The sequence below is a fragment of the Parasteatoda tepidariorum genome, chromosome 9 (assembly GCF_043381705.1).
Source record: "Parasteatoda tepidariorum isolate YZ-2023 chromosome 9, CAS_Ptep_4.0, whole genome shotgun sequence".
NCBI lineage: Eukaryota > Metazoa > Arthropoda > Arachnida > Araneae > Theridiidae > Parasteatoda > Parasteatoda tepidariorum.
The window spans coordinates 77,454,542-77,470,138 of NC_092212.1; the positions used below are offsets into that span (position 1 = coordinate 77,454,542).

Consider the following 15,597-nt stretch of genomic DNA (forward strand, 5'->3'; position numbering starts at 1 on the left):
GTCAAATGCACTCAAGTTTTTGATTAATAAATGCTGACATTTTTCTTTCTATTTACCGCTTTTTCTCTAACATAAATATTTTTTTCTAGAAAAACTCAATGTGCAGTGGAAATTACATAATTAAATGAATGTTATTGAATTAGTAAATCAGTTGAAAATTGAAAAAGCTATAGGGATTGGCCAAAATGTTTAAAAAAACTTCTACTCTAACTCTGCATTAGCAATCTGTTTTTCAGCAGTAAATGTTTGGAAAGGTTTTACGTGACAAAACTGTTAGCACAATTTGAAGGTCATGCTTGGAATATTATGGTAACCTTATATAATACACGTATTTTTTTCTTATATAATATAATTAAAAATTACATTCACATTAATTTATTTTTTAGCCTGTAACAATGCAAAAAAAAGAAGAAATGTTCCATGTGAATAATAATAGTGATGTTCTTTATCTTTTACGAAAACACCATAAAAAGAAAGGTTTGTTTTATACACTTACAAGCCAATGATTTATTTATTTATACATTAACATGTACAGGTTCGTATACTTATTAAAAACATAACTAATTTCGTCCAGTTAAACAACAGATAGCTGAAAGTGGAACAAATTAGATATGGATATCATAAAAATGCATGCAGGGTTAAGCGGGACTCGAACCCGATGTATTTTTTTACACTCACGATATAAAGATCTCCCGTTTTAACGTCTGTTTTGTTCGAACCTCGTGGATTGTTATATCGAGTATCGACTGTATTAGAAAAGGGCTGGATACTATCAAATATTTCCTTGACTGGTGTTTCGGAGCAACTACGCTGCTCCGAGTGTACTATACTTATTAAAAATATAACAAATTTTGTCTAATTAAACAACAGATAGCAGAAAGTGGAACAAATTAGATATGGACATCGTAAAAATGCATGCAGGGTTAATCGGGACTCGAACCCGATGTGTTTTTTTACACTCACGATATAAAGACCTCCCGTTATAAAGTCTGTTTTGTTCGAACCTCGTGAATTGTTATATCGAGCATCGACTGTATTAGAGAAGAACTGGATACAATCAAATATTTCCTCGACTGGCATTTTGGAGCAACTACGATGGTCCGAGTGTACTATAAACAAACTACATATTTACAAATATTTTCAGCCCGATGAAAGTGAGAGAAAAAAACAGTTCATTGATCTAAAATCGAGAGTGAAGTGTTGCTAAAAGTATTCTCTTTCAAGACCTGGGGCGATGTTTCATCAGGTGAAAACACTCTCTTCACTCACTAAACAGGAAAGAAAAAAAATTCTTTTTCTGCCAAATGAAATCGAATGTTAAAGATAGGAGCGGGAATTTTCAAGTTCTTCCAGAATCGGCGAGGATGGCTTATTTCAGTGGTCGAGAGGAGTTTAGATGTCCCACATTTCTGTGACGTTGGACTGATATAGGTCAGGAGTTGCTATTGGTAGCCATGGCTCGTATATATGGCTGAGACATCTTTCAAGATGATATGGTTGAGTGTTTAGTGCCGGTGTTAGAACAAGGTCGACGTTGAGCTGTGTTCGATTTTATTTTTTGATTTTCTGGTCTCTCAGGTGTGTTTTCTCAAGGTAAGAAAGTTAATTCGTGATGATCGTTTTAGTTTCGCTTTCAGCCGTATTTTCGGTTTCGATTTTGGAAGAGTGGAAAGAGTGTTTGTGGATTAACATCGATTAAAGGATTCGTATTCGGACAAATATTTTGAGTGGATTATTATTTTTTTGAAGCGTGCATTTGAAATGTACAACTAAAAAACCCAAAAAACACCTTCTGCTCTCTTTAAGGAGTATTGATGTGTGAATCTTAATTATAATTATAATAAAAAAAACAAAGAATTCGAAATATTTTTCATATAAAATATTACTGATCATTTCTCATAGCCATTAGAAAATTTATTCATTGCATTCTTCAAAAATTTCCTTCTCAGTTAATTGCAATGATTGGGGATAAAAATTAGTAAAATATTTCAATTCTTCTCTAGATTTACTTGACAACTGTAGGAAATTACACTTACAATCATAAATGATAATGATGAAATATCTATTACGTTAATTAATTTAATCGATATTTCAACAAATAAATAGTTGATGAAATAAATAATAAATGTGTCCAAGAAAACACGAATTCCACTCTTTCCTTATGATATAAATTGAAAAGAAGTTTTATTTAAAGTTTCTTTATGAAAATGTTATAAAAAATGCTATATATATATATACTTTATGTATGAAAATGTTATAAAAAACTGCCATACATGCATAAAACCGTGTAATTTGTAAAGTTGAATTATCATATGTAAAAAGTTGCTAAATTAAAAAAATATATATTAATAAAAAAATTTAAGAAATGTTCAAATGTAATTTTGAAGAAATTTTTCATTAAAAGTTTTAAAGCACAATTTTCTTTTAAAATTTTTAAAGTAATGTGGTTACTTATTATTAATTTTAGAGTGGTATAAGACGACTCAAAGGTGACATGGAATTGCAATGGGTTAATGGATCCCATTTTTCGTGGATTTTCTCTTATGAATCTAATATTCTCTTATGAATCAATAATATCGGTTAACAAATATTAAATTTTCTTTTGTTACAAATAAATTTTCTAGAAGTTATTGCTTTTTTTTTGTATATTTTACTTCACTTCTGACATTATTAATATTTTTTAGATTTTTTCGCCTTTTAATATTTTACTTTAATCTGTTAAAATCAAGAACATCTAATAATTTACGAACATTTGTCAGTTAGCTCTTTTGCTAAAGATCTGGAACTAAATAGCAAATACGTAATAAGTTATTTAATAAAAAGGGATTCTAAATATTTCACACTTTATACAAATATTTAAAACCAACTTCAATTTTTTAAACCGAAATGGATGTTTTTAAGGAATTCGTTAGATATTTTGTTACCATTTCTCCCATCGTGTTATTATTTTGCTTAGTTATCATTTATAGTCCAATATAGCTATTAAGATTACGAGTAAAGTAAAGATATATGTAAATATACATATCCTCCAACATTTGAGGCTTTAACAAAATATTTTTTCCAGTGGCAGCGTACTCAAACAGAAAGTTTTAAAATAATTAGAACTTCGGAAATATTTTTAACTTTTTACGTTTTCATTTAGTTAGCTTTTTACGTAAAAGTTTAAATTATTTATGGATAGTAATGGACAATATTCTTTTAATTCTAATGTATTAAAATTTTAATGCACTAAATTTTTACCACTAAAAAAATTTATTTGTGAAACGAAGGAAATCATAAAAATAATATACGAATATGTCGCTCAAAAATAGCCTTATATACCGAATTAGATAACTCGCAATATACAAATTACAAAAAAACATAGCTATTAAGAATTAAATTATATATCACCCCAGCTCATAAATTTTTAAAGTTTTTAGCTATCTTAATTTTTAAAGTATGATAAAAATATATACTGCATGTTAAAAAAAATGTTTTTTTTTTTTATTTTTTATTTTTTTTTTTATTATCTGACTGTGTTTAATTTACCAGCACAAAGATAACGCTGTGTTTGGTTCCCATTTTGGTTTCGTTTGTGCAGCACTTTGTAGTAACGAAAAAATAACTTTTATTGAAAAATTAGTGATTTATAATCTGATTTTAACTTTAGTTTGGAGAAAAAAAATTTTGCAATTGCGTCCTATATTTTTAGTTTTAATTGTTTATTGTTATTGTTATGAGCCTATATTTTTAGTTTTAATTGTTATTTAACGAATTGTTATCTAACATTATGTTATCTAAAAGATCGATTACGGGAAAAAATAATGAAATTTCGAAGAAGAGGAAACACAATTCTCTTTCAATTTTGAAGAAAGTAGAAATGCTTCGGAAACATGACTCAGGAACTTCAGTGGCTAATCTGTGCATCGAACAATTCAACAATTTCAAATGAAAATTTTACTGCTTATGTGACTATGTTTTGACCTATAATATGAATATGTTTGTTGTCTGAGAAAAATTTAGAAATGAAATAACTAAGTTACTAGTTTTTGTCTATTTGATGAAAGTACGCGATCAAGAGAGTTTTGGGGGTTAATCGGTTTATGTTAAACAAGGTACTGTATTGGACACGTCTATAGTTACGTCTTAATTTTCAATACTTCTCAACAGGTTAAAAATATATATAAATTAGTTTAATCAAATAAATTCTTCTTGCTGTCTTTTTCATTACCTGTCTTTTTTTATCGGTCGTTTTCGTTCACTATCTTTTTTTGTCTTTTTCCTACTATCTTTTATTCTCATTCTTATACGTTTTCATTCCCTGCTGTCATGCAACCGCATAAAATTTGGAATTAAACGTATTGTTAATTTTTATTGACAATTATTGTTGATTTATTGTAATTTTTTTTACGCCATGACATTCTTTTTTGAAAAGTCATACAGTAAGTTAAATTTTTTTTTAGTTTTTCGTAAAGTTAAAGCTCCAATACTTAACCTATCTATACATAATAAATTAAGAGAAAACATTTACTTTATTATCCAGTTTATATCTAGAAGAAACTTAAAAATTTCCGAAATTAATGTTTATTTTTACAGCATACAATGTAGAGATTTTTCTAGTGGTAGCAAAATACATGTACCAGCTTACGGCTCATGATTTAACCTTTAACCATGTCGTTAGAATTTGTTTAGGAAAAAAAATTAATAAATCAATTATGATCTATGATAAATTAAAGGTATTAGTCAATTAAACTATCCAAGATAAAGAAAAAAATGACTTAATGGTTTATGAAACATATTAAAATATCGGACACCAAAATTAGCTACTATTTAAATATAACTTAACATTCCCAGTGATCAATCTATTATTTGTAAGAATTTAGCGACTTCTAGTGAACATTACAACACTAAATTCTAACTTAGGAAATAATACTTATTCTTAATTACTACATTTCTTGTTCCCGAATCTTTTATGTGATCCCTTCTGAAAATAAATTGTTCCCACAGCACTTGACTTTATCCAAATCTTTCCTGAACTTAGACCTCTTTATGCAAACAATGAATATACATATGAACTATAAATAAAAATCAAACTATGTGATTCACTTTGTAATCAAATGGTTTAATTTTAACCATGTTAAGAGTCCTGAAGTCCTAAGATAGGAGTCCTAAGTGCAGAAGTTAGGAGCTTAAATCGTCTTAACGACCAATAGGAATTAAGATATGAATTAAAGTATATTCAAAGTGAAAAAAATAAGACAATGAACAAAATCATTTAATGGTCCGGGAAGCATATCAAAATGAAGGAGTATCAAAAGAGTTATCATTTATATATGCCTAAATATTCTCAAATATCTGAGAGTTTTTAAGATGATAATGATTCGTAAGGAACCAAATTTAAAGCAACAATAAGCATTGATTTAAGCAATTGCATTAATTATTCAATTCACTATTAATTAAGCTCCAACTTTGTATGTGACTTGTACTTTAATCAAATCATTACAATTTTATGCAGGTCCCTTAAAATTGTCAGAGATTTTTAGAAAAAACAATTAATAAATCATTAAAAAAATATTGTTTTGGTGAGAAATTAACTTAATTGTCAATTAAGCAAACCAAGATAACTTAATGGCCAATTGAACAAAATAAAATAATGAATAATCCTTTAATAATCCTGTGATTTTTCAAAAGGTTAATGGCTCGTAGAAGAGCAAATTTAAAATAACATTGAACTTCACCTTATACAATTACATTCATTATTAATTATTTTTAGAAACCAGTTGTGTTTGGGTTGAATTCAAGGAAGAAAAAAAGTATCAAAACACCACAACATTTCTATGTTCTTTAACACATATTTTAATGACAAAGGATACCAAATGAATACTTGTTGAGGAAGTTAATTTGTATAATCATCGCAGTGTGAAGTTTAGGAATATTAAACAGGTTTTTTTGAGTGTTTTATTGCTTGTTCTTTTGTGGAGTGAAAGTATTTAATACGCACTTTGTTTTGGAACAAATCTATTTAGGTTCCTGAGAGTTCATTGACATTGATAATGATTGATGTTGATAAATGCGTAGGGAATGTTTACACAAAAATTGTGCATGGTAAATTAGCGTATTCTTAATGGAACTTTTTTGTCAACAAGATAGGGTGATTAAAATTTTAAAAAAATAATGCAAAACATTTCTAATATCCTCATGAGAGCTGTGATGGCACAGGGAATACAGCATTAGCCTTCCAACTAGGTGAACTTAGTTCGAATCCCAGCGATGGCTGGTCTATACGAATTCCGCATCCGGCTTTCACCGACCACAGTACTGACGTAAAATATTCTCACTGGTAGACGGATCATGGGTCTGAGTCCCCTTACAGTCAGGCTAACCGTGGGAGGGCTTCGTGGTTTTCCTCTCCATGTGAAGAAAATGTGGGTTAGTTTAATCGAGTGGGTTAGTTATTTTATACAATTTGTAAACAGCCTATCTGAGTTGTAGTTTATGTCATTTATCAATAGAATTATTACATATCAGGTGATAGTCTAATTTTTAGATTAATATTGATCCACTCATTTTGAGTCATGGCGGATCAAGGGATACAGGGCTCGCCTCCCATTGGGTTGACCCGGGTTCAAATCCTAGCGATGGTTGGTCGATACGAATTCCACACCCGACTCGTACCTACCATAGTGCTGATGTAAAATATCATCAGTGGTTGACGGATCATGGGTTAGAGTTCCCTTACCGTCAGGCTAACCGTGGGAGGTCTTCGTGATTTTCCTCTCCATGTAAAGCAAATGTGGGTTAGTTTAATCGAAAAGTCCTCCATGAAGGCAAATTTCTTCCAATGCTTGATCAAGCAGCTCCCTTGTCTTCTGGTTTGGGTTCGACGACTGTTCAACGACGGTTATAATAAAATTATTCTCCTGAACGAAATATTTCTAATATGTTGAGGATTATAAAGGATTATGTAAAGTCCTTTCTTAATTTAAGTTATAATTAAATTTTGAAAGAAAATAAATGAATTGAAAAGGATTCAATGCAATTTTTTTCATGATACACAGTTTAGCGAAGAGTTCAGGCTCGCTTTTGGAGTTCTGAGCCCCGAAGAGTTTTAATTCGAACCAATCCCAGACGGAGCTACACGTCGGATAAAGGCCGAATTTAAAAGTCCAGCCACGCAGCCTTTGATGTATGTCTAAACAAGAAAATTAATTATTGAAACCTTTTTATCATAATTAATATAAAAAAATAACATTTTTTATTCTTCATAACTGTACCAAACATTTTTTTAATAGTAGTAAAAAAGTTTAGGAAAATTTTAGCATGATTCCTGTTTTCAGTAAACGAGCTCGACCCTATGGCAAGCCAGGACCCGGGCCGAGCCCGTCTCATCTTTAACACCGTTAATGTGTCCTGAACAACAAGAATAAGTAGTCAAAAAATGAAGTCTAACATCGATGAAATTTTAATGTAATACCAACGAACGAAACAGGTGATATACCAAGAATTAAATGATAATTGAAAATAATCTTTTTCTTCTTGCTTCGTGAAAAACCTGGATTTATAGAATTGTTAAAGTGCAATTTGCTAAGGTGTATTTCAATTGGAAAAATAAATATCTAATTATTGAAAAGACTTTATGATGTAGATTCAATGCAATTTTTCCCAATATGCCGTAAATAGTTCTAATATAGATATTTTTATTCATTCTAAGATTAGCTACTGAAAAATCCTATATTGAGTTATTTATTTTATTTGCGTACGAAATAAGTAAGGCTCTGATTTTCATGACCTTTGCAGTTTTTACAGTTTTGGTGTCTTTTGCTCAATTATGGTACTTTTTTTTATTATAGATATTTGGGCTTTTTTTCCAGTTTTTTTTTTGTACTTTTTTTTTAGGTTTTAAGAGAGATTTTTTTTTAAATTTTTGAGTATTTTGATTAAATTTTTAGAAGTACTAGCTTATTCTTACAACTTTCACTCATTTTAACTGCATTAATATTATTTAATGAATTTTAATTTTTATCAAATATTGCTTTAGAAAAGACGAATAATTCTAAATTGTTACTGTGTTAATCAGTTTCACAAAGACATGCTATGTCTAGCGAATTCTCAATACTCAAAACTATACTTATAGTTGATATAATAAAACTCTAAACCAAATTTGTTACATGCAATGGAATCTTTTTCATTTTATGAGCATTTTTTAATGTTCTTTGGGGCATTTTATGCTATTTTTAAGAGTATTATTTGGTCATCATCGTTCGATTTCCGGAAAAAAGTAATCTGGGAAATATATAAAATTTTCTCATTTCCTCGCCAATTTTGTTTTTTTACAAAATTTCTCATTTTTATTTATACAAAAAAACTTTTGTACAAAGTTATTTTTGTTTAAGCAAATTTCGCATTTAATTAAATTCTTTTCTGTTTTTCTATTTATTTATTCAGTAATTTTTGAATAAATATTAAAATTCAACGGCTTTATTTTAATACTGAAATATAAATTTTTTCGAATTATGGAGTGAAATAGTTGTAAAAATATAACGTTTGCTTACTGAAAGCGCTTTTTAATGTCTTTTTACCACCGGGTAAAAAGGTCCCGGGTCTATAATCTTTTTTTGCTTTATTTAATGTTGATTTTTTTGCCAAGTCATTAAGTTTTGGAGATTGAAATGGATATTCAGTGTCACTTCTTGAAGAAGTGACACTCAGAAAGAAGATTCTGTGCGAAATATGGGACAAAATAGATTTTTCGGATAAATATTTTCTTTTTGTTTTCTTTAACATCGATTAATTTCGCCAAGTCATTCAATATCGGAGATTTCTCGTGGATGGTGGTATTTAGTGTCGATATTAAGTACATTTTTGGAGAGTAAGAAGATTTCTACTGCTTTTTGGAACATAATGCTCACTTTTTGGAGCCATATTAAAGATGTTCCCTTCATCTTCTAATTCCGATAAAATGTAAAATTAATCAGAAGGGGGATAGGAAAAAGAATGTTCATGTTTGCCCTTTACTAAGTCTGCTAACTATGAAAATTAGTAAGAATTAGTAAGTAAGTAAAATTAGTAATTGTAAAGTAGTAAAATTAGTAAGAGTAAAGTAGTAAAATTAGTAAGGATTTTATTAAGTACTATACGTAATCGAACAATCACAATTTTAAATATTGTTTGGCGAGGCAATTGAGCTAAGCTAACGATGCTGAGTTAAGCTAACAAAATAGATTTTTAGCGATTCTACTGTAATGTAGTGTCTCTAAAATGTTTACTATGTTATATTTAAGTGCTAATGTTACATACATTACTTTCGACGGTTAATGATTTATGATAAACTACTTATCTGAATAAATATGATATAAGCTTTGATTATGTCCGGAGGTTTAAAATTTGCATCCAATTTAAAATTAAAATTCAAACTACTTTTTTTTGTTCAAATCATAGAAATAAATTCTTTTGTGGCCCATATACACAAAAAATTCTCACGAATTGATGCAACTGTTTCAAACGCATTTATCTCACTAACGAAATTAAGTCCACCCACAAGGAAAAATAATGCCTTCACTCATTGCCTTTCATTCTTAAGGTAATAAATTAAAAACAAATTTTCAAAATCTAAATTATTAAAATTTTCTGTTTAAATGCATATAAAGCACTTTGTTAAACACGTGATGCAGCTTAGTTATATTTTATTATTGCCTTAAGATAAATTATAAGGAAAACGACATTCCATTAATCGCTTTCGGAATTTTAAAATTATTATTTCGGAACATCTCGCGCAAAATTACTCTAACAGTAGCATTTTGCACTATCTCTTAAGGGTAAAATTAAATTTACCGTGCCTTGCGTTGACTGGTTAAATAAACAGCATTGAAAATACTTTCCTTCCAGCCCACTACAAAAATTCTTGCAATATGGCATTGAACTTTGTTTTTCCTTTGGTAATCGTTTGCGCGTTATTTTTAATTTCAATGATCGCGAATCTGGCAGTGGCTGAAAGAATTCCATGCAACGATCGTTCCAATGATGAACATGGCGGTCGATTGACGTCACTTTCAAACTATTGAATGCATCGGTCATTAACCATTGGACACGCGCTGTCGATTTCATTTCTATTTCTTCACGAGAGAAAAAAAAATTTAAAAACTGTCGAAAGTGAGATTACTATTTTTAGGATTAGCGTTATTTCTAAAGAGGGAAAAATTGTTTAATTACAAATCACGTGATTATTTGATGGTGCACCTTTTGAATTGCAGCACAATTAAGTTTTAATTTCTTACTTTTTTTTTGAATCTGTAGTTGTACAGTGTGTAAAATTAAATAAAAAATGTATCACCCTTAATGGAATGATGAAATGATTGGATCTTCACGTTCTAGGATTCAATCTTAGTGGTTGGAGAGATGACCTTAAATATGCTAATTAATTAGTGCAGACGATATTTTAAATTACAAAACCAGACACAAAAACGTACTTTCTCTGAGAAAAACAAATCTTTTCCTCGGCGGATTCGAATTCCTGAACTCCAAAATTTAAAGGGTAGCTGCGATTCGGGAAATATTGTCCCCATAGTTACGTCAGGAAAGAGTTTCAAAGTTTGGACCCCTTAATATTAGTTTTATTTTTTGCGTATTTCTCCATAGCTCAATAGCTTTTTAAACGAATTTAAAAATATTTGCGCACAATTATAATATTTCTTTATCCAAAGATAGTCCAATGCAAAAAATTGCTATTAAAAATATTCATTATTTTATTTAATAATGATCGAAAATATTTTGAATTGTAGGGCTTATAAGTTTTTACATCATTTTAAAGAATGTAATTTTAAATGGTAAATTACAAGACTTAAGCGAAATCGGTAGAATAATTTCTGAGAAATACGGCTTCCTTAAAATTCGATTTCTAAGGAACTATTGGACCAATTTTGCTCAAATTTTGTATTTTATCATTTAAAATTACATTCTTTAAAATGATGTAAGCATTATATGCCTTACAATTCAAAATATTTTCGATCATTACTAAATAAAATATTTAAAAAAAACAACAAATATTTATTAAAAGTTATTTTTTGCATGGAAATATATTTGGGTTAGGTAATTTATATTATTGTATGATAAAATATCTTGATTCCCTTAAAATTATCTCGAGATATGGCAAAATTTGCAAAAAATAAAAATAACATAAGCCTTAAATCTCTCTCCTGACCAAACTATGGGGTCCATTCGTAGCCTAATCAAATTGGTCACCCACCCACACACTGACCGCAGCTTGACTTCGGTGTTCGACAGGTAACCATGTCTTACGTTAAGTCCATTTTGGGACCCAAGTTTATAAAGAACGTATTGGTATATATACATACATATACACTTGTTTGCTTCGTTGAAAATAATTCTTGAGACAAAAAAANAAAAAAAAAAAAAAAAAAAAAAAAAAAAAAAAAAAAAAAAAAAAAAAAAAAAAAACACATATGATATCAACGTATTGCATCATAAACTTTAATGTATTGCATATTTCTTTGTACTACTCCCAACTTAGCTGAGAAGTCGGGACACTTAGTATTAACTGGCGAGAATTTAAAATAAAATCTTATTTATGAATATAATACTGCATTGCATAAAAAATCGTAGTTTCTAGCGAGAAACCGATTGCAGAGTTATAAGATCCGTTCTAAAATCTCATTCAACAGAAGAAAACATTCCCCAGTGTTATTCTAAATGCACATAAAGTGAAAATTAACATTTCAGTTTGAAACAAAAATTGTTTTTTTATGGATTTAAGCGCTTATTTCATTCATCTTTCTTAGCTTAAATTTTTTCAAACAGTGACTGACATGAATAATTTTACGATAACTCTCCACACATTTGAATTCTACTAGATAAACCGAAAAAATGAAAAGAATTTTCATTCTCTTCTCAAAAATCAAATAGATTTTTTAAAAAAATGAACAATTTACGTACTGCAATCTTTTGCCTTGAGCAATCAACGTTGTAATTTATTAATGTTGTGATTTTTAGCAGTTTTTTTTCTTTCTAAATTGAATATAAAAGCAGCCTTTATTATTCTAAGCTATCTATTTGTTACCATACAATTTCTCCAAAGAATTTGATATTGTGGAATGGGAATTAGATTTTAAAAAGAAGTTGTAATTTACAGATTCAAGAAAAGAGACTTTAGTTTGAGAATGCTAACACTTTGCCTTCACATCGGACGGCTATAACCGTCATACACGGCAACGTATTAAATTACTTACAGATTGTGGTCAATATTGAGCCGCGATGGCTCAGGGGATAGAGCGTTCGCTTCCAATGAGGTGAACCGGTGTTCGATCCTGGCGATGGTTGATCGATACGAATCCCGCATCCTTCTTGCACCGACCACAGTGTTGGCATGAAATATCCTCAGTGGCAGACGGATCATGGGCTAGAGCCCCCTTGCCGTCGGACTAACCGTGGGAGGTTCTCGTGGTCTCCCTCTCCATGTAACCCAAATGTGGCTTAGTTCCATCAAAAAGTCCTGTGCGAGAGCAGATTTCTTCCGGTACTTTATCCAGGAGTTCCCTTGTCTTCTGGATTGAAATTCAAAATTACAAGGCTACGGAGTTGAACATTAGTTGTCGTAAAACCAAAAATTGAGTCGGCTGTTCAACGACGGTTATAAAATAAAATAAAATATAATTTAACATAGCCTTCATGTATCACAAAATTTCAGTAGTTACGAGAAATATTCTCCCAGTATAACAGAATGTATTAATATTTTAATAAATATTATAACCCAAAGATATTATCCATCAGTACATACGCGTACACGGCTGCCAACTTCCTACGCTTTTTGTAAAAAAAAATTAATCTAAGGGTAACTATGTTTATGTTTTAATGTATTGTTTTTTTAAAAATTAATTTAAACTTATTTTCCACACCACTGCATATAAATAATTTTAAAGTTCATATGCAACGCCACTTTGTTTTAGCTCTCTCGTGATGAGGCTTTTAAAATGTTTGAAAAATTACGAAAAATTCTGAAAGCTTTGGGTTCTAAAATTCTACCTCTCTGTTAGATATTTTGCAAAAATCGTAGTAGTTGCCAGGATGGCATGTAAATTATTTAGTTATATAAGAAGTCAGAGATGAATAAATACTCAAAGTAAGAAGATCTGATATTGTAAAAAATTATATTTGTTTCAAAATAAGTCAAAAAGATGTATGTAAAAGATCATAGTCAAAGTTTGCCATGTTCTGAAGTTTAGATAACCTCAAATACGTCAATTAATTAGTAAAATATTTTAAACTAGTGGGCTGCATCCCCTGCTCGCTAACGCTCGCCAACCCCCGAAAATTGTTACGCAATCTCATATGGTTTGCTCTGCAAACCAAGCTCTCTTCGCTCGCTACTAACTTAGGTACATTGCAAATGCACAAAATTCTAAGAATTCAAAACAATCATTCAAGTCCATATAAAAACATTTTTTTTAAAAAAAATTACATCTTATAGTAAATACTAAGTCATTAAAATAAATTTGAATTCAAATAAATGAAATGTAATTCGTTAAACCTATTAGAAATGTGCTATAGTATAATTCGTGATATAAATCAAAAATCGTCAAATAAATTCGCAATATATAAATTTGTGAAAAAAAAAGCGCTTTCGACAAAATAAAATAGAGATCTATCGACAAAGACTACTCACTTCTGCCTAGCTTGATAGTATGAGATTGCCGCAACTGATGCTCTCTGGTTATTTCAGTTTCCGTGTTTGAAAGCGCTATATGTTGAGCCACCTCAGCTAGATTTGGCATGTGACTTTTTTAGCAGCAATCATTGGTCGATTCGCCGTGTAAGAGAAATAGTAACGTAAACAAAACAAAGCAAACCTTGCCACCGGCGGAAAAGAAATACAGCCAAAATTTGGGAGCCATGTAAGAGAATTATGCATATTAGATTACGAAACTAGACATAAAACGTAATTTCTTGGAATAAAGATGCCTTTTCCTATGAGACTGTTAAAAAAAATTTTCAGAGTTATAATAATTATCTTCGAATAATAGATAAAACGTTGTATTGTCAAGAGGTTCAAAAAAGGGCAATGGCCAAATTCTTGTAGGAGTTTCCTTTTCTGAAATTTCAACCGTTTTACTTTTCCTTGCCCTGATTTGAACGAGCTTTCTCTTTTTTTTAAAAAAAAAGAAGAAAAAAAACATGGAACAATAGTTTTTTCAAGATTAAAGTTCATATCTTGAACTATTAGTTATCAAATGAAAATTATATATTTAAGAGAGTTGCTATTAACTAATTACAAAGCGTTATGTTACTTTAATTAAATAATTTAATTAAAGAAGTTCCTGTTTTACTCATGTTATTTTCCTCACAAGGTCATAATAGCTATTCGAATAAATATTTCTTGACCTTTACTTTGCTGTTGGAGGAAGTTAAATAATCATTAACATTAGATTACTTTAAAAAGATGTTTGCCTTTTTTGTATCTTAAATGAGATTAATTAATCCTGATATTTAGTACTTCATTTTTGGCAATTTTTTTTTCCTTAAAAAAAAAAAAGTTTTAGTTTTATAATTCTTTTCATCGAAAGTCAAATGCCGAAGACTTTTCCTTATGGCTTTTACTAATTTTAATTAAATTTTATAGTTAATTTTAACCATTTGTAAAAGCTCCCAACCCGTAAGTTTAAGTTCTTGAAATTATTTAGAATGGTACATAGATAAATATTAAGTGGAGGCTCTTAAAATTTTGCCTTCATCTTAAAGACTTTAGTTTGCAGAATTTTTCGATATTTTATACGTATGCTTCAATTATATATATATGATGGTGTGAATAAATATTTTAAATCAAATGTTGAAACAAAAATAAGTTCTGAAACCACTTTAAATGTTTTAGAAAAATCTGAGTGTTTAATTATCGGTTATAATTTGCGGACAGTAAGTAAGTTCAACTCCTTTTTTTTAAAGTTTGGTTTCTTAAAATCGGAAAACAATCCCTAGCAACAATTTTTCCTTGTCCTGAATTGGGCTCAATATGGGTCCTATATTGGCATGCCTAGAGTTTTTTATATTCGTCCTAGAATGGCCTATAAAGGACCTACTTTGGCCAATATAGAACCAATATTAGCTAAATAATGGGTATAAAATATTGGGGGAATCTGACGATTCTATATAGAACCAATATTGGTTGTAAAGTGGCTGTTAAATATGGTGTGAAGCAGAAAATTCTATATAGGGCCAACATCGGAAAAATAATGGCCCTTTGAACAGTTATTGAGCCAATATTTATGAATATTGGCACAATGAGGGCCCAAGTTATGTTGCTGCTAGGGAAAAGTGGTAGAAAAATTGACTTATTGTTAAAATTTATTTTGTAAAAACAAGAGTTCTATCATAATCTACATATATATTTCTCTTACACGGCACCAAAAAAAAAAGCCTCATTACAACTCCCCGAATGGCAACGTTAGAAAATCGACCAATGATTGCTGCTAAAAATGTCACATGGCAAATGTCACATGAGGTGGCTCAACATATAGCGCTTTTAAAAACGGAAACAATAACCAGAGTGAGCATTATCAGGTTGTTCAATTCAGATTCATGCCCTAAAAACATGATAATATTTAATTTAAACTC

General features: G+C 29.8%; 1 protein-coding gene across 1 annotated transcript in view; it reads left to right on the forward strand.

Moving 5' to 3' along the window:
* Positions 1-1,476: 1,476 nt before the first annotated feature.
* Positions 1,477-15,597, forward strand: part of LOC107437842 (zinc finger protein 512B) — a 49,911-nt gene continuing 35,790 nt past the window's right edge. Inside the window, exon 1 of the mRNA XM_016049968.4 lies at positions 1,477-1,593. The gene's annotated coding sequence lies outside the window, so the exon portion shown is untranslated. The remainder of the gene's footprint in view (positions 1,594-15,597) is intronic.